This window comes from Oryza glaberrima, chromosome 11 (genome assembly GCF_000147395.1).
Source record: "Oryza glaberrima chromosome 11, OglaRS2, whole genome shotgun sequence".
NCBI classification, from domain to species: Eukaryota; Viridiplantae; Streptophyta; class Magnoliopsida; order Poales; family Poaceae; genus Oryza; species Oryza glaberrima.
In genome coordinates this window covers 24,073,004-24,100,418 of record NC_068336.1, presented here as the reverse complement: position 1 = coordinate 24,100,418, position 27,415 = coordinate 24,073,004, and the positions used below count along the sequence as shown (strand labels likewise).

The 27,415-nt window shown below is 46.3% G+C and overlaps 1 long non-coding RNA gene and 3 pseudogenes across 1 annotated transcript; 3 read left to right on the top strand and 1 right to left on the bottom strand.

Annotated features, from left to right (window-relative positions):
• The first annotated feature begins 1,130 nt into the window (after positions 1–1,130).
• LOC127755848 (disease resistance protein PIK6-NP-like) lies at positions 1,131–3,606 on the top strand (annotated as a pseudogene).
• A 4,601-nt stretch (positions 3,607–8,207) lies between these two features.
• Positions 8,208–15,655, top strand: LOC127755846 (uncharacterized; annotated as a pseudogene).
• A 4,595-nt stretch (positions 15,656–20,250) lies between these two features.
• LOC127755845 (disease resistance protein PIK6-NP-like) lies at positions 20,251–23,062 on the bottom strand (annotated as a pseudogene).
• A 1,583-nt stretch (positions 23,063–24,645) lies between these two features.
• Positions 24,646–27,293, top strand: LOC127755118 (uncharacterized). Its single transcript, XR_008012959.1, has 2 exons — positions 24,646–25,232; positions 25,483–27,293. It is a non-coding gene; the product is annotated as an uncharacterized LOC127755118 (long non-coding RNA).
• Positions 27,294–27,415: the final 122 nt, after the last annotated feature.

The following is a 27,415-nucleotide window of genomic DNA, read 5'->3' as shown; positions in this document are numbered from 1 at the left end:
CTTCGTCAATTGATAGATTAATTGAGCGGGGGACAGTGACAGACAGCTCTTGCCAAGGATCAGACTCACGCGAGATATGAACACAACATATGATAACAAATAAATTTGAGTTACACAAACAAGAGATTTTAATTTGGTGACCAACATCAGCGAGGACGCTTGTCTGGCTTTCTGTGTTGCGACACACACACAACCAAATGGTTTTAAACCCAACTGACAGTGACGGATCCAGGGAAATAAAATGGTAGGAGGGTTCTAAACAAACTATATAGACAAAGTTGTAACCTCCTCTTCCTATCTACATGTAGCAAAAAAATTATAGTCAAAGCATCACCCATGCTAGATCCACCTCTGCCAATTGACACACTGTCGTCCTAACTGCTTTCACCGAGTCTCATGACCCTATCCGCACCCAAGAAGCTCTCAGCTCGATCTGTATATATGCAAACGCATGCATGTGGCATTGCCTGACTGATCACTAGCTAACTCATGCGACATCAGGGACAACGTGAACCCATCACGTTCCCAGCTACATGTACATGTACGAGATTAAATTTTATGACACCATAAAATCGTGTGCAAACAAGATTAATTCTAACGGACAGCGTGCAAAAGATCGATCGGTTTTGGCGTGGATGAGAGTTTGCGTATACTGTGCGTGCAAAGCGGATGCATGCATGGCCAAGCTGACAGATTCGATTCACAGCTCGTTTGGAAAAGAAAAGGAAAATATTCGGCCCTATGCAGCTTTGGTTTTCCTGGCCAGCAGGTTAATTAATTTGTTGATCGATCGATCGATCGATCTTGTGTTCGTACGTAGCATCATCGATCTTTCTGTAGAATCCATGCATATATGCAGCTGTAGCATATCTTGTTCGATCAGCAGCATATAGTATATAGCTAGTTTGCACGCTACCCTATTACAAGGTCTTTTTCTTTCATCGATCGATGGATTGCCTCTAGCTAGCCAATTGCAAAAGCTACGTCGACGAGGAGTCAATATAAATATGCATCCATCGATCTGAAATTAGCATCCAATTCGATCAATCTCAATTCCCCCATTTCCAACATAGATTAGTATTTCCAACCATTAAAACTGCATCTATTGGAGATCGAAGCGAGCAATTATAATGGCTCACCTGACGAACAGTGCCGTGGACGGGGTGCTGGGCTACCTTTCCAAGGCGGTGAAGGATGAGGCCAAGCTGCTGAGCACCGTGGAGGGAGACATCCAGTTCATCAAGGACGAGCTGGACAGCATGAACGGCTTCCTCATGTACCTGACCAAGAAGAAGGCGTCGACGCACGACGACCAGGTCCGCGACCCCGCCTACGTCGCCGACGAGTCGACTGCGTCAAGCTCTACCGGCGAGACCTCATCCCGCCGGAGCCGGGCTTCTGGCCCTGGCTCCGCCACATCCCGACGTGGCTGAGCACGGTGCCCACCCCGGCCGCCACCGCCTCGCCAAGAAGATCCGCACGCTCAAGGAGCGTGTGCGCGAGGTCGGCGAGAGGCGCCAGCGCTACGACGTCAGGCTCCCAGAAAGCAAAGACGACGGCGAGACGTCGACCCTGTCGGTGGTCCCCGTCCCCCGCTGGGATGGCAAGATCGACGAGGAGAGGTGCGAGCGCCTTGAAAAAGGCCTACGTGCCATTGAAGTGGAGTGGAGATGTGATCAAGTCGAAGATGGCCATGTCAGCCTGGCTTATATTGAAGCTTATAAAACTCTGAAAAAAGACGTCATGGACAAAGAGCTCCCACTCGATGTTGCAGATCAAGTTTCGACAATCATGGGCACTGTCATGATGAGGAAAGATGCCGTCAGCGCTAAGATGCTGCTCCGATCGAGCTGTGTACGCCGATCCGTACGGGGTCAGCATGCTTAAGCTCGAACTGGTGGAGCTGTTTAACAATCTGGAGGAGAGATCAGCAGTACTACATGATGATGTGATGTCCCACCATGTGATGGTCTTATGCTACAGCAAGCTGTCCACACATCACAAGAGCTGCCCACAGTACCTGACCACCTTCGGCGAGGAGAAAAGCATCAGCAGGACATGCTTGGTCCGGCGATGGCTCGCCGAAGGCCTAGTGGCCAAGGACCAACAACAACAAGGTGGTCGGCTACGAGATGGTAGTGGTGATGATATCAGCATGGAAGAGGCCGGTGAGCGCTACTTCAATGAGCTCGTGTTTCGCGGCTTCATCCGTCCTGCCCCTCCTCTTCGTCCGGCCGGCCTCAAGATCAAGAGCTGCATCATGGATCCTTCAGTCAAGACATTCATCTCCAACATCTCCAAAAGCGACAACTTCATCGATGACCTGCCTACTCACCTTCAACGTCAGATCGAGATCCGAAAGTTGCTCAGAAGCCACAACCCCCACAGCACAAACCGTGGCGGTGGTGTCCGCTGCCGACACGTATCATTTGCGGCCACCACAACGATGACGGGCAAGCCGCTGCCTCCCATGGATGAGATGGTGATGCTCCTCAAGGACCTACCCGAAGAGTACCGGCTTAATGTGCTGGATCTAGGGGGTTGCACGGGCTTAACAATGCTCCATCTCACAAACATCTGTGAGCTGGTGCCCTCGCTCAAGTATCTGAGCCTTCGGAAGACCAATGTCTTCCGGCTGCCTAGCCAGATGAACAACCTCCTACATCTGGAGACGCTCGAAATTAGAGACACCCGCCTGCAGGCCAATGCTCTGAGGAATATCTTGATCCAGGAGCTGAGGCATCTCTTTGCTGGCTATGTCAGCGAAGTCACTGTCGACGCCGCACAACTCTCCACCGTGAAGATACCTAAAAAACTAGGGAAGAACACAGAGATACTGAAACATGTCCAGATCATCGATGACGGTCGCCAAGCCCAAGCCCAGCTTAGACGTGTTGGGTCTCTTAAGCGGCTAAGGAAGATGGGCATCGTCCTCAGTGGCAGCCAAGAAAACATGGCGCATTTGCTCACAACAATCTCCATGCGGAGTGAATCCCTGCGCTCCCTGTCAATCTGGATCACGACACTGCCGCTTGAAAGTGATGGTGGGTTCGTGACCGTTGACTCCACCATTGGCGGCAGCGGCGGCAGCGTGGCAAAGTTTTTCTCACCTCCTGAGAAGCTCGAGACCCTGAACCTCAAGTGCTTCAAGGGAAATAGCACAAGAGGAAGCATTCCTCAATGGATCAAAGGGCTCCAGTTTCTCTCCAAGATCACTCTACGTCACAGCCTACTGTACTGACCCAGGATGGTCTGAGTGAGCTCGGCAAGATGGAGATGTTGCGATGGCTCAAGCTTGGCCGTGAATCGTACGTCGAAGAGAAGGTGACCCTCAAGAAGGGGGAGTTCAAGGAACTCAGCTTTCTTCTGCTTGATCATGTCTCCAACAACACTAAGAAACTCAAAATCGAGGATGATGTGGCTCCCAAGCTGAAGAACATCGTCTGGAAAATGGACAGCAACATGGCCGCCGGGATAAAGGTGGAGGAAGGCGAGATTTCGTGGTTTGAAAATCAACGGGAGCTCAAGATCAACGGTGACATCTATCATCATCCCAAACCGTCCGTCCTCAGTCTCAGTGGAGTAGAAGAAGAGAACTCAAATTGACCTACCTACGTGTGCGCGCATGCGTATGCAATGCATGCACAAGATCAAATTTCATTGTATATACCGCAATTAAATTAATTTCAATGTACCTGCATTCATGCACGCATATGCGCTATCCACGGTGAATGGATCGTCGATGCATCCCTGCGGCCTATTTCTCACTATCCACAGGGAACATATTTTGTGAAGTTGCGGAGTTCTAAGATAATTCCGGAGTGTTTCTCATTGTATTCCCAGGAACTCTGCTAAGCACACCGGAGCTAAAACACATCTCGAGTTTGTTTTTCAAACTCGGGAACCATGCCAACCTGCTAGTACAAAAAGAGTGCTGCATTTTGTCTATCGATCATATATTGTCTTTTTTTTTAAAAAAAAGCATCATAATATATAAATACAGACGCTCACATGTACAACACATGCAGACTTACCCCTATGATCACACACGTACACTTTATCCTTATGAGTACCTTCGAAAAATAGACTGATGAATCATGAGATTAACAAAGTCACCACTAACACCTCGCTGTCGACAGATACACCACCTACCATTGAAAGAATAATTAACTGTAAGTGCGAGCACTAGTGTCAAATATAAAACTTGAACCCGGATGAGGTGGTTCTGCCACTAGAAACCTAATCACTCGAGCTACGCTTACTTCACGATCATATATGATCTTGTTGTTCTATGCTGTGTTGTTGATTTTGTTGTCAATCTATCAAAACATTTATTCAAAACTCTTTGTGCTGAAACTGTTTGTATTATCATAAAGCAAGTTAACGTATTTAGTAGTACTCCCCCGTTTTATATTAAAAGTCGTTTTGATTTTTTTCCTAATCAAATTTATTTAGGTTGAAATAAATTTATAAAAATATTTAGCAATATCTACAACATCAAATTAATTTCATGAAATATAAGATTGAATATATTTTTGATAATATTTTTGTTTTGTTTTAAAATATTACTTTATTTTTTTATAAATTTGAGCAAACTTAAAAAAGTTCAAACCGACTTATATGATACGGAGTAAGTACATACTACTCTACACACATATGCATTTTGTTTGGTAAATATGGAATGAAGCTGCCCAGAGTTCATAAGTTGCCAAGATAACATACAGTCTAGCATCTCCTCAGCTGCAGAGACAGAAATTAACAGTCCCAATGGCAGCCATCTTGCAGGTATTCTTTGCCACCGTGGCCCGCGGGTGCCATTCTGCTAGCTATTTGGGCCAACTTTTCTTTGCACTGCTTTTTTCAGAGTCTCCGATGAGTTTGGACTTAACTGCCGTTCTCATTTACTCTCTCCATCCCATAAAATCCCATAAAAAACCAACTTAGAGCATCACCAAGAGAATGGCTAAATCTCATTCCCAAAAATCTGATTATGGGAATCCTAAAGAGAATTTGAGGTGTGAAAATAGTTCTTTCTCCAAGAGATTAGGTAAAATAAAATCCCTAAAATAAAAAAGTGGGTCCATACAAAACTACCATCAGGAATTAGTTTTTCCTCGTCTCGTGTCGCTTGCCCTTATACGCCGCTCGGCGTCAGCAGAAGTTAAATGAAAGTATAGGATCAATCACATTGGCTATTGATTTAACCAGCTACAGAAACACTAAAATTGCAACGCTTTAATTTGTACTCCTAAACATCGTCAGTTTTTTACATGCAACGAAGAACAGAAAAAAAATGATACTTGCAACGAAGAACAGAAAAAAAAATGAAAAAAAGGGGAAAGAACATCCGCTTGCTGCGCCCGCAGAGGCCGTGAGCCCACGACGACGACGTCCGCCAGCCACGACCACATCCGCGCCACGCTGGCTGCGCCGTCTCGTCTGAGATGGACCACGCTGGCCGAGCCGCGCGCCCGCAGCGCCACACAGAGGTCGCCGCGCCTGTGCCCATGCCAGAGCCGTCACATCATAGCAAGGTCGGGCCAAACTTGCATCGTCACCGCCGTCGCACGGTCTCACTTTGCAACCGCAGGGCCACGCCGCTCCTCGCCGCCGCCGTGGAAGATGGTGTCGTCGGTGGACGACCTAGAGCTGGCGGCATGATGAATCGAGAAGTCTAGGCTTGGGGGACATTGGGATGGATTCCTGGCCGGCTACGTGAAAGATGGGGCCGCTGATGGACGACCTAGAGCCGACAGCAGGACAAATCGAGGCGACGGCGGGACAACCTTGCAATAAAACTCTTGGCAGGAACATTTCGAAGATCATAATGAGCGCGCGAACTGGCTGCAGGAGGGCGATTGGGAGCGAGCGCAGCCGCCTACTTCTAGGGAGAGAGGACTCCGGAGATGGGAATCAGGATTTTGGGTTTTCTGTATAGGGCTACTATTGGACCTTGTTTTTTGTTCAAAACTCCAAAAAATCTTGATTGGGAACCATTTCCAGATGCTGTTGGGCATGCTCTTAGTACCGATGTAATACATTCTAGTACTCTAAATCTGGACAGAGGTGAGTCACATCCGATATTTAGTTGGTTTTTTTTAAGATGAAGGGAGTACTTGTCACTTTGACCACCTTATAATTTTTAGTTTAGAAATGCTTGACTCTATCACTCTATCAAGATGAGAATTTCTATTTAATTTGCCCTCTGTGGGCCAAATTAAGATGATATCTAGTCGTCATATGCATTTTGAAACTTCTAGGTTCGCATATCCCACAATCCTATGGGCATTTTAGTTATTTTATCTTGGAAAAGTTGATTGTGTTGGAATGTCTGAATGATCGATGGTGACAAATATTACGGCCCCATCGCGGCATATTTACAAACGAATAGTAATTTGTGAATAAAAAATTTAAGGGGCATTTGCGCATTTGACCCCCTTTTGAAAGCTAACTACCAATTTGGCCCTCTTTTATCAACTTTGCTTATTTGACTATTCTTTTCAAAATTGAAGATACGGTATGACCCTACTCTGTTAAGGGCTTCTAACGGTGTTAACTGGAGCACAAAATGTCCCTTTTGCCCTTATTTATTTGACCCTATTATATGTGGGACCCACCCGTCAGTTCTCTTCTCTCCTCTCCTCCTCTCTTCTGTCTTCTTCTGCCGCTGCCTCCTTCCTTCCTCCGCATGCCGGCGGCGCCGGCCGTCGCCACCAGGCCTGGCTCCCCTACCTCTGACATCGGCCGCCGCCGCCTCCGCCTCCCTTCCGACACCGAGCGCCACCGCTGCCAGACTCAGCCCCTCCCTCCCTTCGCCGTGCGCCGGCCTCCGCCTCCGCCTCCTTCCGCGCGGTAGCAGCCGGCGCTCCTGCCCCTACTCCTCCCTCCCTCCCCCCGCGCGGCAGCAACCAGCGCCGCCGCCCCTCTGCACGGCAGCAGCCCCGCCGCCGCTCCCTCCTCGCGTGGCTGCCACTGGTCCTTTGACGCGCGGCCAACGCTGACGCCGCCGATGCCGCCGCCGTTCCCTCCCTCCTCGCGTGGCCGCCGCTACTGCTCCCTCGACGCGCAGCCAACGCAGCCACCGCCGCCCCCTCGCAGCCGCCGCCCCCCTCGCCGCTGCCTCAGAGTGCCGCCGCCGCCACCCTCCACCTCCACGAGCGGGCGCCGGCGGGGCTCCACTTCACGCCGCCGCCGCCCCCATAGATCGCCGCCTGCGCCTCAGATCGCCGCCGCCGCACGCCTATCTCGCTGCCGCCGCACAATAGAGAGAGAGTCTTGGGGTTTGGATAGGGTTTGGAGGGCATCTTGGGCATTAGTAATATTAGAAATATTTTCTTTTTTAAAAAAAATCCAACCCTAGCGGAGTTAGCGAATCAGGGTCAGACGGAAGCTTCACTTTTGAAAAGGATGGTAAAATAAGTAAACTTTAAAAAGTAGGGTCAAATTGGCAGTTATAGTTCAAAGAGGGGTCAAATAAGCAATTGTCCCAAAATTTATATACGTGTTCCTAGTGATTTAAAAATAAAAGCTAGAAAATAATTAAACTTCAATGAAAAATCTCAAAATCAGCTCTAAATTTAAAGTTGAAAATTCGTATTTTGACTGATAAGCATAAATATAAGTGAAAAGATGAGACTGTTAGTAAATAAAAACGGATGAAGTATTAAAAGTTCAAATTGAAGTTTTTATGGTTAACTGGACAAGTAAACGAGGAGGGAGGGAGCATCAGTACTTTGCCGTGGATGAGAGGCTGCTCGTTAAGAAGACAGATTATATTCACTGTTGCTTTGGAAAAGAAAAGTAAAATATTCGACGCTTACGATGAGCTCTCGGTAGGTTTGTTATTATGTGCACCTCCTCCTGTACAAGTATCTAGCATCTTGTCCAGGAGCGTGCACGCTACCTGTAGAGCTATTGGTGCGTATCTCAAGATAGCATCGAACTCCATCAGTAAAAGCATTGATCTATTTGAAGCTACAGCATCCAAAAATTTTACTGTATATTGCTGAATTCCACTTGCTCATTTCTGCATTACTCCCTCCTTTCTTTTTATATGACGCTGGCTAAACTAGCCAACGTCATATAAAAAAAACCAAAGTGGTAGAGAGATTTGAGCCCCCATGCATCCATACAATTGCATATATAAACCTTCATATAGTAGGGGAAGAGAGAGAAATCGATCAAGAAGCAAGATCACATAAATAACAATGGCTCACCTGACGAACAGTGCCGTGGACGGGCTGTTGGGCCTTCTGACGAAGGCGGTGAAGGATGAGGCGAAGCTGCTCAAGGGCGTCGAGGGCGACATCCAGTTCATCAAGGACGAGATGGACAGCATGAACGGCTTCCTGATGCACCTCACCAAGACGACGACGAACCACGACGACCAGGTCCGCGCCTGGATGAAGCAGGTCCGCGACATCGCCTACGTCGCCGACGACAACATCAAGCTCTACATGCTCGACCTCCGGAGAAGGGCTTCTTGGCATGGCTCCGCCACAAGCCCAAGTACATTTTGACAATGCGGACCCGTGGCCGCGTCGCCAAGGACATCAAGGAGCTCAAGGAGCGGGTGCGCGAGGTCGGCAAGAGGCGCCAACGCTACGGTGTCGACCTCCAGAAAGCCGGTGACGCCGTGCCACCGCCGCCGTCCGACCAAGACGACGATGACAAGATGCTGTTGGGAATCTCTCCTCTCTGAATGTTTAAGTACTAATCACTAGCACTAACATAAACACTTGTATTTACTCGGTGGACACAAACACACAAGAACTGAACAACACACAGCTTTGGTCGAGGCAGCCACACACTGGCTCACTTCGTTTTCTTTTCATTTTATAAACTCACACAATACATGCAGATAACAACCAGCCAATTCTCTTGACCGGGATTCACGCTATGCACACAAACGTGCAGATGCCATGCAACTAAGTAACTAACAAATCCTACTTATTTGCCAAGAAATCACTTCACATGATTGCCACTAATCGCAGCACCTGCGGCTAATCACTAGCAACAACTAAATCTCATGCATATCTAGGACTGATTCACTCGGCTAATACTGACCTCGCTTTGCTTGCAATTCGGCTACTTCTCGCAGCACTCCACATGCAGTTGAGCTTAGCCTTCATGAACATTGTTTGCTCCATTCTCGCACCACCGCATCGCACGGCACGTCGGCATCTCGCCCATGAGCTGGAGCCAAACTAAATATGCAGTGTGTACGTATCTCACGTACATAGCTTTTAGCATGTGACCTATACTACATGTAAACAAAATAGAACCATGCATATATCTATTATCTTATTAAAGGAATAGAAAAGGAAGCCTCCACGTTCGCTCTCACAGTCTAGAAATTCTCACATTAATCGGAGAAAAATAAAAAATAGAGTTCATGTAGAAATACATTTTACAAATACTTGAAATTCGGAATTAATAAATAATAAATATTAGAAGAGTGGACTGGAGTTCATATAGCAATACAATTTAGACATAACTAAAAATACTTGAAATTCAGAATTAAAAGATAATGAATATTAGAAGAGAAGACTGGAGTTCATATAGCAATACAATTTAGACATAACTGAAAATACTTGAAATTCGGAATTAATAAATAAGGAATATTAGAAGAGGAGACTCGAGTTCATATAGCACCACAATTTAGACATAAATGAAATTCGGAATTAAAAAAGAAATATTGAAAGAAGAGTTTAGAATTCATATAGAAATACATTTTACAAATCACTGGAATTCAAAATTAAATACTAGGGTCCATATAGCAATACAATTTAGAAATAGGTAAAATTTGAAATTAAAAAAAATAAGAAATATTGAAAGAAGAGTCTAGAGTTCATATAGAAATACATTTCACAAATCAATGAAATTCAAAATTAAAAATAAGGAATATTAGAAGAGGAGACTAGAGTCCATGTAGGTATACAATTTAGAACTAACTAAAATTTGGAATAAAAAAAGAAAATAAAACTAGAGTTTAGAGTCCAAATTAGAAAAAAAGCTGTAAATATCCAAAAAAGAAATTAAAAATAATTAATATTGGAAGAAGAGTCTAGATTTCATATAGCAATACAATTTAGAAATAGTTGAAATTCGGAATTAAAAAATAATAAATATTGAAATAAGAGTTTAGAGTCCTCAAAGAAATACATTTTACAAAATAATTGAAATTCGGAATTAAAAATAAGAAATATAAAAGACTAGAGTCCATTTAGGTATATAATTTAGAACTAATTAAAATTCTAAAATAAAAATAAGAAGTTAAAAGTAGAGTTTAGAGTTGATATAAAAAACAATTTGTAAATATCTAAAATTCGAAATTAAAAATAAGTAGTATTGAAAGAATAGACAATAGTCCACAGAGCAATACTAGGAATAGCTGAAATAAAAAAATAAAAAATAATGAATACTAAAACAAGAGTACATAGTTCATACAGAAATATATTTTACAAATTACTGAAAATCGAAATTAAAATAAGAAATATCGGAAGCAGATACTAGAGTCCATGTGTACATGTAGGTATACAAGTTAGAGCTAATTAAAATTCAGAATAAAAAATAAGAAAAATAAAAGTAGAGTTTGAAGTCCCTATAGATATGTAATTGCAAATTTCTAAAACTTGAAATTAAAAGGTATGTAATATTGGAAGAAGAGTATAGAGTCCATATAGCAAACAATTTAGAAATAGCTAAAATTCGGAATTAAAAGAATAAGTAATATTTGAAAAGAGTTTAGAGTCCATACATAAAAACAATTTAGAAATAATGGAAATTTGAAATTAAAAAATAAGAAATATTATAATAAGAATCTAGAGTCTATATAGCAATACAATTTAGGAATAGATGAAATTCAGAAATAAATAATAATAAATATTGAAAGAAAAGTTCAAAGTCTATATTAAAATATAATTTAATAATGCAAATTCAAAATTAAAAAAAAATATCAAAAGAGGAGTCTAGAGTCCATATATTAATTACATTTAGAAATAATTGGAATTTAGGGTTAAAAATTAATATTGAAATACAATTTTATTGAAAATTTTACATATCTGTGATTTATTGTACTATTAAAATAAAACTTAGGAATTATTATATTAATCAGATTATTAAACATTGGTTGATTTTGTCATGTTAGTACATAAATTAAAAATTATTGTTACTATTTTAATATATTTTAACAATATAATGTGAAAATATATGTGCTATTATGTAAGAAAAAAATGCTAGCCGCGCAATCTGCGCGGGCCACTATGCTAGTTCTAATTAATCACAAGATTAGACTCTATCAGATGCGAGAGGATTTCCGACGTGCCCTCCTTGATGAACCTCCACCATCACCACCACCTCCAGAACAACCTGCATCCTTTGCCATCAGCTGGGCGCCGCCTTTCTTGAAGAAAAAGGCAGCTGTTACTGCTCCTCCTCCTCTTTCTCCCATTGAAAATGCCATCAACCGGGGCGGACGTGCCCATTAGACGGCATGGGGCGGCCAGCCTAGCTACGGCCCGCGCCGCACCCAACCCCTATACCCCCTTGGGCCACCTACCACCACACCCTATTCACAAACGAGGTCTTTTACGGTGCTTGGAAGGTACCCCAGGTACGTCCTTAACAAATTATTATCCACTGTTAATCTTCAAAGGGTAATTTAGGAACAAAAAATTTTATTAACAAGGGTAGCTTAGTAATTGCTTAATTCCCACCCCTTCGAGTGCCTAACAAATCGGCCATCCACGATGTCATGCAGGTGGCGAGTGGCTCATCTCAATCGATCTTCAGAATATGTACGTAGTGATCAAATAGCCAAATTAGGCGCAGAAACCAGCAGGGGATCGAATGCGCAGCGCAGGGCATTGTTGATTTGTTTTTGCTGGCAAAATCGATCTTCAGAACCTGGAATACAACTGCTGGCTGCATGAAGGCCTGACGACAAAGAACGAGCAAGGAACTAGCAGAGCAGACAGCAGCCCGAGGATTCGTGCGCCGGCGGTGACGGCGACCTGCTGCTACGTACCTCAGCTGCGACCGGCGGGCGCTACGGGCGCGTGCGGCGGCGGCGGTATCCGGCTGCTGCTTTCGTATGCTACGACTGGAGGGCGTGTACGGCGGCGGCGAGCGGCGAGCTTTTACGGCAGCGACGACTAGCAGGTAGTTCATGTAGGTTCCTCTCGCATGCGTTCTTATTCTTCCTCTCGTTTTTTCTTCCTCCTGTTGAAACGTTTGTAGCTTCTCTCGCTTTTGCCCTTTACCGAAAAATAATTGAATGAAAATCAATTACTATTTTACCTTTCCACCTTTCATACCTGGCCCACCTTTTTAATACCTTTTTTCCAGGTACCTTCTCTCTCTGTCCGTTAGATCATTGCTGATCAACAGTCCTTTTTAATTCAAAGCATTGAAGAAGATCTCTTCGCAAATTGCCCATAAGTCTTGCACCGACGCTTCGTCTCCGTGAGGACCGCAACTCCTCACGACGTCTCGCACTCTCGTTCGCTACCACCGTCCTGCAGTGCCGCACCGGCCATCAGCGCACCGCACCGCACTCCAGCCTCCTCCTGCTCGGCGCCAACGCAATACCGTCGCCGTCATCGCCTCGTGTCTGGTCCGGCCGTTCCGCCCCTGGCCTAGCCGGTAGTCCGCAGCACGGGCACAGCAGCAGCTAGCAGGCTGCAGGCTAGCGCCTAGCTACCAGGCGCCAGCGAGTCAGCGACCTCAGGGGTAAGCCGGTAGGGGAACAGTATCAGTTGGACCATTTTAATCAAATCATCGTCTTCCTTTGACTATTTTATTGCCTTTAGTATATTTTTATGCGATTGCAGTATAAATATGGTATTTGTTGCGTTTATTTTTCTATATAAAGCGAATATCTTCGCCCCATTTTGTTTTTAATCCTGCGTCCGCCACTTCAATTGTAGTGACGCCGCCATAAAGGAAGCCCTAAAGGATTATTTCCTCAAGAAAACGGTGGTGGCGGATGATGATATTGCCACCAGCACCATGAAGATGCTGCTCTGTACTCTGTACGCCTATCCCTACAGGGCTAATAAGAAAGCCGTGGATGATTTGTTGAAGAAGTTGGAGGAGAACAAGGGAGGAAGAGCGACTTGGGACGTTATGCTTTTCAGCTACAGCATGCTGTCGACGCCCTACAAGAGCTGCCTGCAGTAGCTGACTACCTTCAACAAGGAAAAAAGCATCAGCAGGACGAGAGTAGCAAGATGGTTGACGATGGTGGTGAGGCGCAGTGCGAAGTCCTCCACCGTCTCGTCGCCGCGGAATGCCAGCGACTCGTACTCCGCACGCACCTTCTGCGCTTGCCTTGCAAATGCGGTCGTTGCCGACACGCATCGTCTTGATGTAGTCCCACGCCGCCCGAGCCGACGCTTTGGTCGCCAGGGTCCCGATCATCTCGGGTGGAACCGCGCTGCAAATGGCGTCGAGCGCCATCCGATCCTCATGGAACGCCACCTCCACGCCGTCCGGCTCAATGGCCAACCACAAGTTGCGAGCCTGTAGTTTGATCTTCATCAAAAGGGCCCAATCGTTGTAGTTCGTCTTGGTCAGCAACGGATAGTTCACCGGGCCGCCTCCATCCTTCACCACGCAGTGTATAACCAGCCTGCGGTCACCCCCGCCGCTGCCCGAGGCACAGCCGCCGGAGTCGAGAGGAGAGCGCGCAATCGGCGATGACGAGCGACGACGCGGCATCAGGACTCCCTCCAATGCACGATCGCGAGTCCACTTCCTGAACCTCGCTCTGATACCAATTATCAGGAAACCCAAGGATCGTGAGGATCCTGGATGAACACTTCACACACACACTGTAGCGATCCTGCAAGGACGCAAAACAGAGGAATCAGAGAATTTTTGTGCAGCGTAAAAAAAGCTTGCTGCGTTTTCTGCTTTCTCATTTATATAAACTGAAGATTACAACGGAAATAGAAACCACCATGACCGATTCTTGCGCCATCCGTTTCCCTGCGTCCATGCCCACAGCGTATGGGCTCCTCCCATTCGTGGCGAACAACGCGGTTATCTGAGCTAATCTTGGATTCCCTCTTCTAGACTTATAGCGCACGACTCCCACATATTCGGCGAGCTCATGCAAGACTGAATCAAACAAAACAGTAAACGACTAACTAACTAACTAAGGCACACATGTTTTATTTGCGACAGATGGGTCGCCGAAGGGCTACTGGACGCGGCGGCCACCGGCGGCGGTAGGGGTAGTGGAGTAGGAGAAGGGATCAGCCTGGAAGAGGCCGGTGAACGCTGCTTCGCTGAGCTCGTCTTCCTGGGCTTTCTTTCTCCTGCTGCCCTCGCGGCTCTGACAGGCCTAAAGCTCAAGAGCTGCGTCGTGCCTGATGGAGTCAAGGAGTTCATCTCCAGCATGTCCAAGAACGAGAACTTCGTCTCTAACCTCCCTACACACCTTCAGCATCAGGTTGAAATCCGAAGGTTTGCAAGACAAGATCTGCCACCAACACTACTAATACTATAGCAGCAGAGACGGCCATGGCGGCGGCGGCTGTCGACCGTCTGTGGCCCGATGGCCCTTGACGACGACGGCCACAAGGTGGTGCATCCCATGGATCAGATGGTGGATCAAGTCCTCAAAAAGCTACCTCAAGAGTATCGGCTCAATGTGACTGACCTAGGAGGCTGTCAAACCTTGCGGACACGCCATCTCAAGAAGATCTGTGAGCTGGTGCCCTCGCTCAGGTATCTGAGCCTCTGGAAGACCAATGTTCACCGGCTGCCCAAGCAGATGAGGGACCTCCTCCATCTGGAGACGCTTGACATCAGGGACACCAATGTGCTGCCTGCCACATTGAGGCATATCGTCCTCAATGATCTGAAGCATCTCCTCGCCGGCGTCGTCTCCACGGACGCCATCGCCACCGTGTTTGTACCTCGCAGGATCGGGCTCAAGGCGGAGGTGCTGAAACATGTCCAGATCCAAGACGGCGGCGACGAACTTGTGCGTGTCGGGGCTCTGGAGCGGCTAAGGAAGCTGGACGTGGTGCTCGATGGCAGAGAAGATAACATGACGCGTTTGTACAGAGTAATCGGCAGGCGGAGCGATACCCTACGCTCTCTGTCAGTCTGGATCACGGCACCGTCCATGGCCGCTGGCAACGGCGGCTTCGTGACTCTTGGCAGCAAGAGGGACGACGACGATGACGGCAACAACACCGGCAGTGGTGCACCATCGTCGGTGGTGCTTCCCGAGAAACTTGAGAGCCTAAACCTCAAGTGCTTCAAGGGAAACAAAATCAAACTAGCTGGCAACAGTATTCCTTACTATATCCCAGGGCACCAACACCTCTCCAAGATCACTCTACGTCACAGCCTACTGAACAAAGAAGGTCTGAGAGAGCTTGGCAAGCTCAAGAGCTTCCGTTGCCTCAAGCTCCGCCATGAATCGTACATGGAAGCCGTGGTCACCCTTAGTGAGGCGGAGTTCCTGGACCTGAGGCTTCTTGTGCTTCATCAGGTCTCTGTCAAGATGACCAAACTTGTCTTCGAAGCCCGTGCAGCTCCCAAGCTAGAGAAGATTGTGTGGAACTTGGACAAGACGACGACGTCTATGGAGATCGCCGCTGACAACATTTCAGGGATCGATAATCTTACAGGGTGAGAATCACAAAGGAATCTACCAATCAATAAGCTAACGGCGCAACCAATCTACCTTCTGACCGCTCTGAAAATCACAAAGGAATCCCTCGAGCAGCTAGACAAGCAGCGGCGTTGCTTCCTCTGGGCAGGCACGGGTGATATTACCGGAGGAAAATGCAAGGTCAATTGGACAAAGACGTGCATGCCGACTATCCAAGGAGGATTGGGAATCCTAAATCTGGACAAATTCACGAGGGCCTTGAGGTTGAGATGGCTGTGGCAGGAATGGAAGGACCAGACCAAACCTTTGGTGGGGTTGGAGACGCCATGTGATGAAATAGATAGGAACCTCTTCGCCGCCTCAACAAACATAACAATAGGGGACGGAAACACGGTGCGATTTTGGGAGTCCGCGTGGATTGGTGGGCGAAGACCCAAAGACCTCATGTCGCTTGTCTATGCGATCTCAAAAAACAGAGGAAAATCCCTTCGGCAAGGAAAGGAGGAGGACGCCTGGGTGCAAGATTTGAAGCTTGATTCACAATCGTCTATCACGGTCGACCTCATCGAACAGCTAGTCGCACTGTGGGAAGCGGTCCGAAATGTGCACTTAGACGCTGGAGAACCGGATCAGATTACTTGGAAGTTCACAAACAACGGGCACTACACGGCCTCCTCAACTTACCATGCGCAGTGCTGCGGGGCGCCGAGCACAAACTTCAATTCCTTAATTTGGAAGGCCTGGGCGCTGGGGAAATGCAAATTTCATGCTTGGCTCATCACTCAGAACAGAGTCTGGACTTCAGACCGGCTAGCGACCAGGGGATGGCAGAACAATGGTTGTTGCCCTCTTTGCCGCCGCGAGGCTGAGACGGCATTGCACCTCGTTGCCACTTGTAGATACACTAAGAGGATCTGGCACCTCGTCTTTGCATGGGTGGGCTATCAGCAGATGGACCCAACGGAATGGGAGGAAGCCCAGTCAGTCAAACAGTGGTGGGAGAACATTTCAAACACGGCTAGGGTCCCGAAAAAAGGACTTCGATCGCTCATTCTGTTAGTTGTCTGGGAAATCTGGAAAGAGAGGAATCGGCGGATTTTTGATCACAAAGAGGTGGCAACGAACTTCCTACTAATGAAAATCAAAGAGGAGGCTAGCCTTTGGGCTTTAGCAGGAGCTAAGCGGTTGCGTGAGTTAATCCCGCACTCTGTATAGTGTACAGCTATAGTGGTTCTTCGTTTTCCTTTTACCCCTAGGGGTTTGTATTTTCTCATGCTCTATTCAATGAAAAGGCACTTTAATGCTGTTTTCCGTTAAAAAAAAAAAAGGATAATCTTACAGGGTTGAAGGAGCTCAATATCAACAGTGTCGCCTATCTCAAACCATTTCCCTTCTCAACTACCACTCCCACGTCAAAATAGAAGAAGAGGAAAGAAGAAGAAGAAGACAGGCCTACGTGCACGTGTGCATTCATATATATGCATGCTCAACATCTGATACCTGTATACCACTATTAATATGTATCGTGTACCACTGTATATATTGCATATACTTAAATAAATAAATAAATAAAAGACGCAACAATGTATAAATGCCACTGTGTGTATGTGTAAATTTAATTTTTTTTAGTTGTGTGGAATTAATTAAGCTGCCCATAGTTTATAAGTTGTCAAGATAAAACAAGTCTCGTATATCTTTTTTTTTTATCTATCATCTGCAGAGACAGAAAATAGCCGGACCGGCAAGAGTCGGTCAAACTTAGTAGCTCTATTAATTTAGCATGAGTTCTTTTCAACAACTTAAACTGACAAACTTTTTCATTTTCTTAACACGTTTCCCCAACGATTAAACCATACATTTCATGCAAAAGGTTTATGCACAAAAGTTTCTTTAAGAAAAATAAAATAAACTTATTGTATAAGTTTATAATAATTAACATTGTATTAATCGTATGCAAATGGTTTGAACCGGGGTCTAAAATGAAAGTATATATGCGGATACAGAAATTGACATTTGAGGCTGCGTTTGGGACTCCCCAGCACGCAAAACGAAGCATATATTATTACATGATTAATTAAGTATTAATATGATTTTTTAAAACAACTTTTCTAAAAAATATTTTTTTTTAAAAGCACACCGTTTAGCGGTTTAAAAAACGTGCGCGTGAAAAACGAGATATGTGAGTTGGAAATAGTAGGAGAAGAACACTGACAGTCACATGGTAGCCATTTTCCAGATTAATTTCCAGCCGTTGCTCACCGCCGGCACGCTAGCCCGGCATGTCTCTGACCTAGTAGTATTGTGAACTCCGACCGCCTCCGGGCATCCGGCAGCAGCCGTTGGATGCGGATCGTGCGATCCAGATTGAGTGGATCAGCTCCTCGTCGCGGAGTATCAGCGAGTGGAGTGTTTGGGCCTTCGTAGTGCTACCTTGGCCTAAGGCCCAATAGTGCGACACATGTCTAGGCCCAACTTCTCATACACCCGGTTTCGGATGACTCGGGCTCTTCGCCTCTTCGCCGGCAATGGCGGCGGCGGCGGCGGAGAGGAATGTTCCAGAAGGGCAGGAGGATGGATGGTTCATCACGGGGAGAAGTTTGCAGCTGGCCGCCATCGTCAGGTGAGCATCAATCAGGGTTATGAGCTTCGATTGCGAGATCCATCGCCTGCACTTTGGTGGTGACCGGTGGGTGGATTTGTTCACTGTCGATTTTTGCAGGGGGAGGGTGGCATGATTTGGGTTCTCCTAGGCCGGGTGAATGCGCGCGCGATTTCACTGGGGATTTGATTTCGTCTCCGATTTATGCGTGGGAGGATTCACATCCGCGCGCTGTATACTGTATAGGTATAATATAATTTGCCCCCTTTTATACATTTCAAAGTAGAGGGATCGATCCTACCTGAGTAGTAGTATATTCTAACGTGGTTTATATTTGAGTACTTCTTGTTCAGTTTGATGAAAGATTCACAGTAACATCTGGCACTCTTGTACGAATCATATGGGAATAGGGGCTGAGGAAACCACTGAAACCAACAGGTAGCATTAGCATATCTAGCAGGATGGTAATGGTTTTCTGCTACTTGTATTACTCAAGATAGTGAGATCCAGAGATAGTTAACATGGGCCTTTCTCAGTCGTCGGCACTATTGATTGTCTGATTCTTCTTATATGCCCTGTCATTCTGAATTTATATCAGACATTCAGCAGCACTTACATAGTCAACTAAACAGTGGCTTGGATTTTGGAGAAATGTTGTGTTTTTGGAGAAAAGGTTTGGTTGAATGTTACTTTCCTGTACAAGTGGGTAGAAAGTGAGTTAGGGGATTCAGTTCATGAACAGTCAGGAAATCAATCATACTTCTCCAGGCTGGACCAAGTACAATAACAAAGGTTATTTCAAACATAGGGAAGCTACCCTGCTTATTCTACCCCCTTACGAGAAACAGAGAAATCAATTATATTCATACACCTGTTGATAGAAGGTAGAGATAAAAAAATCTGAAATCAAAATCGTGAGGTTTATGCTCTAGTCTATAGTACTTGTTGGCTTATGCAATGCAATGCTCAAAACCGGCAGAAGTGTTATATTCTACATACATTCCTTGTGTCTGTTTCTGAACTTTGAACTGTTTGATTAACAAACTACTCATCTGTAAGTTGTGATACCACTGTAGGAATTTGGATGCTTGAGCAGTTGAGGTTTACAAAGGAACGGGCAAGGCTGTACCGCAGCAGGCCATGTATGAGTATTGCTTTCATGCGGGAGTATTATACAAATCACACTGGGGGTATTTGTCAAACATCTTCAGGATTCCAATGAGAAGACTATGCAGTATTTGTAGAACAGAATTGCTTATGGAAGATATTGTTTATTGTTACAGAAAGCTTAACAGCGTTAACTGTTGAAGATCTAATCACAAAATCTGATTAGAGTCACACCCCAACTGTAAGACTAGTCGTACTGTTCTTTATTAACAGCTTCCTTTTCCTTGCCAAACAACAAACTAACAATTCTGAATTCCTAACAGGAAATGCAAACAAAGAGGCAGGCTTGCAAGTGGAGGTTCTGTTTCATGGATACCAACTTATTAACACAAACAAGACCAAACCACTTCAATCAAAGTATCAAAATGCATATTCATCTATCTCAGGAAAAATTGAGCATCAAAATATCTTGCTGATCGACTGATATATATCAGAATGAGAAGAGCACAAAGCAGCCACTTATATTATAAAGAAGAGCTATAACGAAACCAGCAGTGTTATACACGCAGTGCTGAACACAGACATACACACAAATCCAATACCACACCATGGCAAGCTGGAGCTGTGGAGCAGTACACAAAAGTACATGGAAGTCCAAGTCTGGATAATAGAGAACATCGAGGAGTAAAACCAAAGCACTCACACACAGAAGTACAAGCTAGGAAATCACGCACAGAGGAAAGAGATCAAATTCAACAATGCATGATGCTGAAAGAAGATGGATAACCAGGGATTTCCTTCAGCTGCATATTTATTTTAAATGAATCCACTCATACTGAAGGCCGAAGCTAGCTTCAGGTTGATGGGGACAAGTAGGTGGATAAAAACTCACGAAGCTGAAGCTGCAACCTCAGTCAGTTCCATCTTCTTGGCACTGATGGCTTGGATTATGCTTAAAAACTGGATGGTTGGGATGCCCTTCCATGGCTTGTTTCACTGCAGCCATGTCGCCATCTCCATTAAGCTCTAGTTTCTTCAGCTTGGGGAGATGATCAATTCCTGAAAGTGGAACAGTGTCAACGGAGTCAAAAGACCAGATAATCATCTGGAGCTTAGGAGCCACTCCAATGTTGACAAAGCTGATATTGGTGATGTCACAGCCCTCAACAATCAGAGACTTGAGATGCTGGAATTCTTCTGCATTGAAGGTGAGCTTGTTTCCAGTGTAAGACTTGCGCCAAAGCCTGAGGCACTGTAGGATCCTAAGCTTGCCAAGGTCTCGTATAGCATCTTCCCCAAGATAAGTCTCGCTCAGTGTTATCTCAGTGAGCTGGTCGAGTTTAGTGATCCAGTAAGGAAGACCACTTGTGACGCCACTGATGTTTAGGCTCTGAAGAAGTTTTGGAGGTGACGTTAAAGCTGCGATTTGCTCCGTCTTAGGAACAGTGCCCTTACTTGCTGGTGGATGGTTGATCTGGATCGACAGGGAGCGGAGGCAGCCGTGCAGTTTCTCAATCTGTTTGAACAGAAGATCCAAGCTTTTGGTTTTCTTGCCATCGAGAATCACACCGAGTTTCTTCAGTTACAGCAGCTCCTCGATGTCATTCAAGTCGTCAACGTTGTTGGAAGCATCAGCATGAGACAATATCTCCAGCTTTTTCATTTTCCGGGTGCCACTGGGAAGCTGCACTGTTGCAAGCAACTCCTTGAACCTATGAGAGTTTTTGTTGTTGCTGCTTTGAGAGACCACCTTTCTACCAGCCAGCAAATGCTTTAGCATTGAAAGCATAACAGAATTTGTGGCGAATGCCTTTATTTCTGTTTGCCGGATGTCCAATGTCTCCAGGCACTGCAGCTTGTTGATTTGCTTGGGAAGTTCATTGACATCTGTGTCCCTGAGGCTGAGATACTAGAGCAATAATATTTTGCAAATGTTCTTGAGATGCTTCTTTGTCAGGCCTCTACATCCTTCAAGATCCAGCACCTTGAGCAGCTGCCATTGATCAGATCCAGGAAGTGAATCAAGAAGAGAGATGATGCCATGGAATGGAAGATCAGATTCAGGAGGAGATGCTTCCTCTTGTAGTGCTATGCCGCTGTTGCTGGAGAAACGGTGAGCCAGATCAAGAGGCAGGCATGTGTCCATGAAGCTTACATCCGTAGCAATGAAGTCGTGGACTATGTGATGCATTGTGCAGGTCTTGATCTTGCCTGCAGCACTGGTTTCCCCTTGACGGAGGAAACCTCGAGCAACGAGGCCGTCGAAGATGCGCTCTGCTTGATCATCCAGCTGGGCAAGCCTGCTGCTGCCCTTGTTATGATGATCAGCTGATTTTCCTGTGCTTCTTCTGTCAGTTACCAGTCCTTCGGCGAGCCATCGCCGGATGAGGCTGGTCCTCCTAATGGTGTGACCTGGGGGAAAGATGGATAGGTACTGCAGGCATGTCTTGTACTTGATTGGCAACTCGTTGTAGCAGAGCATGAGCATTATCCTTGATGTGTTATTTCTGTGCTCACCTAGGGCATCGTATAGGCTTTTCAATTCTATTTGGGACCTGTAAGGATTGATGTACAGTAGGTGGAGGAACATCTGCATCGCAAAAGCATCGTAGAGGCAATATTGCTCTATTGCCTCTATAATCTGATATACTGGATCTTTATGAGATTGGGAAAGGGCTAGTGCTCTGCTCTGGAAAAGACTAGGACAATGTATGTGGCGGTGTACATTAATGAATATTGTTGTGTCCAAGTACCTCGAGTTATAATCGTCCCAGTCCCTAGATGAAGCTATTATTATTTTCTAAATCTCGGAATAGTCCCGAGAGGAGATCGTAGTAGTAAAAATCTTTAAAAGGAAGGTCATGAAGAACAAGCAGGAGGAACTTTTTAGGAGGAAGCAGGCCCCCGGCTATTACGGCCTCCAGCCACCTGTGTGTGACAAGTTGGGTTTGTAGACGTTCTTTTACCTTGTCATATAATGAGCCATCATCATCAGTACTAGTCCTATCTATATCTTGGTGGTTGATCCAGAGCCTGTGTGGGAATAAGCTGACTAGTTGAGGATGATCGTACACCGACTTTGCAATCCCCACCGCACCTTCTAGAATCGGGATGCACGGCCACCAGTTCTGCTCATCCTGCAACCACTCGAGGATCAATTTGATCGCATCCTCAACTGTCTGCGGCATTTGGAGCAGCTCGCGCCTCCGGAGATGTTTCTCCTCCTGTAAATCTAACCCGCCGCCTGGATGTGCAGCTGGCCTATCGTCATCGTCACTGGGGCTGACATGCAGGTGCTTGTCCGGCGGTGCAGGCGGGACGGTGACGCCGTACCTCTTCCGCCGGTCGCCAACGTCGCGCGCGCGGTCCTTGAGCTCCCTGATCCGCGTCGCCACGCGGTGCCGGACCGCAATGGTCCGCACCAACCGGGGGATCCGCCGCAGGTACGCAAATACGCCGCCGCCTCGTGACCCGCCTCCGACGTAGTGGACGTAGAGCTCGACGTTGCCGCCGCAGTCGCGGGTGAGGCCGACGATCCACGCGCGGACCTGGTGGTCGCGGTACTGGGCATCCGTGAGGTGGAGGAGGAGGCCGTTCATGCTCTCCATCTCGTCCTTGATGAACTCCACGTCGCCGCGGACGCCGCCCAGCAGCTGCGCCTCGCTCACCAGCACTGTCGTCAGCCGCCGCAGCAGCGAGTCCACGGCTCCCTGGGCATCCATGGATCGCGATACCCCTCGTCCTGTACTGCTGGGTTCTAACCCACTCAGTTTTCGGTTCCGGTATAGTATTGCTCTACCGTCGTCCCTAATTGATCGATGAACTCAAGTGTGCACACGGCAAGGTTTCATTGCTAGCTATAGGGACGCTCTATAGCTAAACGGAGATGTTGAAGGAAACTAATTAAAATGTGTACATGTGACTGGTGTGGCAGCATTTCAAAAAAAAAAAAAAAAAAAAAAAAAAAAAAAAAACCAAGTCTTGCTAGTGATCCAGCGAATTGCATCTACGGTTTGGGGTCAACTGGACCCTTCGCACACTCGAAAAGCAGGTATGTTTGCAGGCTAAGTCTTGGCCAGTCCAATTAATTAAGCTTATTGTTAGTTCTTCAAGGCCCGCATATCTGGCCCGATCCTTTAATTTTATTCACACAGATGCGGACTCGATAGTTTCGCTTATTGACGGAATAAGCAAAATAATATATTTGCAAACAAAAAATAATTTGTAAATAAAATTTTTATATACGTGTTCTTACCAATCTAAAAGCAAAAGCTGAAAAATAAACTACAATGAAAAAACTTTAAAATCAACTTATATACGATGAAGCAGAACCCTGTGCAAAATCATAAGAGAGGTCTAAACTAAATCGGTGAAATATAATAATAACTAGCTGGGTGGCCCGCGCAATTGCGCGGCTAGCACCTAAATAAAATCATATATATTTTTTTTATGGTTTTACTTAAAATTTATTAAAAAGCTATGTTGTTGTCTTAAGACTTTGAAAGACCAAACCTTATAATCTCCGTATTTTTAATTATATAGTTTTTAAAAGTCACACCAGCTACTACCCCTTACTTCTGTCATATTGTAGCACCCTAAATTTTATTTTGCATTTATTTAAAATCTCGTCATTTAAAATTTTGGAATTTAATTTGGATCTTAATTATTTTTGTGCCAAAGAGATATCAAAATCCTCTCCTAGAAATCCATTAAAAATTTCTGTGAAACCTAGTTCAAATTCAAATTCAAATTCCTCTAAAAAATCTCCTCAAAATTCAATTCCAAAATCCTTGAGAAATTGTGAAACATCACTGTTCGAATTGGGCCTCTTCCTCTCTTTTCTCTCCCAGGCCCAACTCCCTTCCACCCCTCTTCTCTTTTCCTCCCCTAAGCAGACCGGCCCAGCCCAGCCCGCACTGCTCATCGTCCCCTTCCTTGAGCCAGCTGCATTCATGCACACAACATGTTCGACGAAATGCCGACCAGGACGCCGCACCGTTCCACCATCGTGACCGAGCCGCTTTGCACCGAGACGCCTTCCCGTGCACCGCACGTCGTGCCCACACCCGCGACGCACCAACTCCACACCGAGCCGAGGCCGCGCCGCACCAAAACCGCGTCGCGCCAAGCCGCCCTCGCCCCGGTTTCCCTCCGGGAAACAATGAGGTGTCCCGTCGCCGTCCATCCATCAAGTCCCCCGTCCCGTTGCCCATCGCATCGACGCCGACGGATAACGGCCGCCACCTCACTCTCCATCACCCCTAAACCACTAGGCCGAGTCATCCCCTTATCCGATCATCTCCCTTATCCGATCGCTTGCTTCGTGAGGAAGGTGCTTAGCCGCTAAGCTTCACCTCTCTCTCGCTCGCCACCGGCGTCGTTCGCCTACAAAAAAGTGGGGAAAACCGAGCTCCTTCACCCCATCACCATTGCCATCTCTCTCTCCTCTTTCCCTCTCTCGTTTTGCTCTCTGTTGCCACCAGCCAGAGCCGCTGCGCTCCACCTTCTAGCGCTGCCGTCGCCGCCGGAGCACCGCCCGAGGTCGCCGCCGCCTCCCCGGCCGCCGGGCGCCGAGCTGCGCCCCGCCGCCGCGGCGCCTTGCCGCCCCAAGCCGAGTAGAGCGAGAGGAGGAAGACGAAGCCGAGCCTCGCCTCATAGCGCCGCCGTCGCCGGCGGAGGTCCGCCGGAGTTTGCCGCCGCCCTCCCGGCCGCCGGTCGCCTCTACCGCGCCTCACCACCGCGGCGCGACGCCGTCCCAGGCCGAGCTGACCAAGCAGCGGGAGGAGGAAGAAGACTAACCCTCCAGCCACTGCCAAGCCGGCCCCACCTCCTTTCCCTCCTGTCGCTGACAACCGGGCCCCACGCTCTTTTTCCTCCATCCATCGCTGACAGGTGGGCACCACCTCTGCCGTCAACTCTAGCGGAATATTCCAACGGAATATTCACAGGCCGTCTAATAATAAATATTCCAGAAAATCCTTTATCCTTTGAAAATCTGTAGAAAATCAACCGTAACTCCGATTGACCCTGTTCAAGTTTCTAAATTATTCTAAAATTGATATCTACACAGTGGCACCATTGTTTCTCTGATTTGAGTTAGTTTTATTGCCTTTTCTTTATTAGTTTTGCTTTTCACATATAGAGCCCGAGTTCGAGAAGACCCCAACCCTGTGCAAGGCAAGCCTCTTTGATCACATTGCCCCTATATTTGCAAAGATATGTTGTTTGAAAAGTGCATTGCTTAGTTCACATGATTAACATGTTTAGGCCTCGGATTATTTATACAATCGACGGATCAACCTAATAGTCGCACTTATATTACATAGGTTGATGTTTCCATACCTTTAATAGCTCCACAAATGTTTACGCTGGTATCGTTATACGATTACCGAGGTAGTTTCGCTTAGCCATGCTTGCGATTGTTTGCCGTGTGGGAAACTTGGGTTATTCCAAATTACATATTTAAAAATCCGGTACGTTGTACCGAGGAGTTGTGAAATAAAATGTGTTGTGAAAGTGGTGATGATGCGGAGTCACGCTTTTGTGGTTTGGCTACGTATTATCGTTAAGGACCGATTCCTTTGGGAAATCCATCCAAACACGTTACAGTGCGACTACACGGGTATTTATGGGATGTCTCTGGCTAAGTAAATTGTTATCACATGGGAGTTGGTGTGTCAATGGTTGTGGAATGTCGAGGATGAGGAGATGAAGTTTTTACCTTTTTGCCCATCATGGGTATCTTTTTGCCTCTATTGTGGTGTGCGATATCAGTAGGAGACATCCTCGGTATTTCCTGAGTGGATGACGGCTGTCATTGCCTGATACTCGGCTATGGATCTTAGCCCAACTAGGTGACATGCGATTTTCATGTGTTAGCTTTGGAAAGGCCTTATCACGAACTTCCGTTACCGACGGGTAAACGGTGTAAGTTTCGTGTCGTGTGGGTAAAGCGTGCAACCTCTGCAGAGATTAATGAAGTGTTCGAACAGCCGTACCCACGGTCAAGGGTGAGTATAAGGTGTTTCTCATAGCGTAGATTTGTTTGACAAATATTTGTGAAGAAGTGGTTATTGGGAAGGGTAACGTTTCCAGAGTCCGCCTGTGTGGCAGACGGCTAATCTTTGTGGTTAGGAATGGGTCTGTGTGACCTGGGGTGTCGTCTGACACCGAGGAGTTGTTAGGGCCAAGATGGCGTTGTTGTGCTGAGATAATTGGGTGAACTATGTGTTGTTGTGAAAGTGAAAAGAAACTAATAGAGGAAACAAATTAATTGTTGTTTGTTAATCCTGACAAGTTGTTGCAAAGCAACTTGTGGAATGGGTCGAGGCGTGAGCCTCCTCCCGACAACTAAAACTTGACTCACTCACTAGGAGTTTTGTGAAATAAAACACTTTGCTGAAAAGGCAGCTTTCGCAAATAAAACCCTAGCCTCCTTGTTTAAACCAAACATGTCATTCTTTCCCCTGGCTTGCTGAGTACGTTAAGTACTCACCCTTGCCCCTTATAATAATCTATAGAGTATGAAGATGAAGATGTCGACCCAACTGCCGAGGAGTATCTCCAGGAGCAAGCCGAGTATGAAGACTTCTAGATGTTTCGTGCCTAGTCCCAAGCCTCGCCTGTGGAATAAGTTAGTTGCCTAGGTTCTTAGCCTAGTGCGTAGTTGCTTAGTCGCTTAGTCTCTCCGCGTTGTTCGCTTCTGCACCGTCGCTTTTATGGTTTTCTGTAATGTTGTGTTGATAGTGTCTCCGCGTTGTTCACTTCTGCACCGTCGCTTTTATGGTTTTCTGTAATGTTGTGTTGATAGTCTCTCCGCGTTGTTCGCTTCTGCGCCGTCGTTTTTATGGTTTTCTGTAATGTTGTGTTGCTCATCTATGGGCCTGTCCATGATGACAACTTATGTAAGGACAACTACCCAGTGATGTAACAAAGCAGTTTACTTTGATTTCACATTTATTCTGTGTATATCAGCTAGTGTATCCTGGGACTGGTACTATATCACAGGTAATGCATAACACCCCAGTGTGAGTTAGCTGAGTTTATGGTTAACGAATGTCAGGGCGTTACAAGGT